This window comes from Triticum dicoccoides, chromosome 4B (genome assembly GCF_002162155.2).
Source record: "Triticum dicoccoides isolate Atlit2015 ecotype Zavitan chromosome 4B, WEW_v2.0, whole genome shotgun sequence".
Lineage (NCBI taxonomy): Eukaryota > Viridiplantae > Streptophyta > Magnoliopsida > Poales > Poaceae > Triticum > Triticum dicoccoides.
In genome coordinates, this window is record NC_041387.1 from 507,011,068 (window position 1) to 507,011,887 (window position 820).

The window sequence follows — 820 nt, forward strand, 5'->3', positions numbered from 1 at the left end:
CCAGTCATATAACAGAACAACTAAGAGCATCTCCACTCGTTTGGACCCCAGTGCACCCGGTGATTGTGGTTTGGCCCAAGCGCTGGCGCTTTTTTGGCCCTGGGGGCGATCCAGTTCCCAGCCGCGCCCCCAGGTTTCGGCCCCAAGACGCGCATAAATTCAAACTTGCCATTTTCTGCTACCCAAAAAAGCGCCACAAGTTCGGCGATCAACAGCTACCACAAAGTTCGGCGATCACCATGCCACAGTCCGTCGATCACCATGCTACAGTTCGGCGATCAAACCCATACTTGAAAGTTCGGTGTTCAAAAGGAAGGATGCCTAGGCAATGCATCAAATGACGGTGGGCTCCTCTAGCGTCGGACTAGCGGGCGCAGGGTGCTCGGCGTCGGTGTGGCTTCTGTGCTCTGGCTGGTCGGCCTCGGCGTGGCTTCTGTGCTGGGCATCGTGGCATCATCATTACTCGGGCTTGGTGGCGGCGTTGGGGTCGGCGTGGGAGTTGCTGCGATCGACGACGACATCTGGTTCAAGATGAGGCCGTGCTTCGCCAGGTACCACGCCTTGACCTGCTTGTCCGTCGTCGACATGTCCGCACCCATCAAGAACGCCAGGTCGGTGTTCCTCTTCTTCACGACGACATTTGTCCGGAGTAGGTCGAGCTTGACGGCGTTGTTCGTCATCAACATCGACCACCGCGCCTTGGATTTTTCTTCCCTCTGGGCGATGTGGTTCTTGGCATCGTGATGCACTGCTCGATGGACACTTGCAGCCGCTCAGTAGCCGGTGCGGTGTCCTTTGCCGTCTTGGCTTGTTTGTTGCC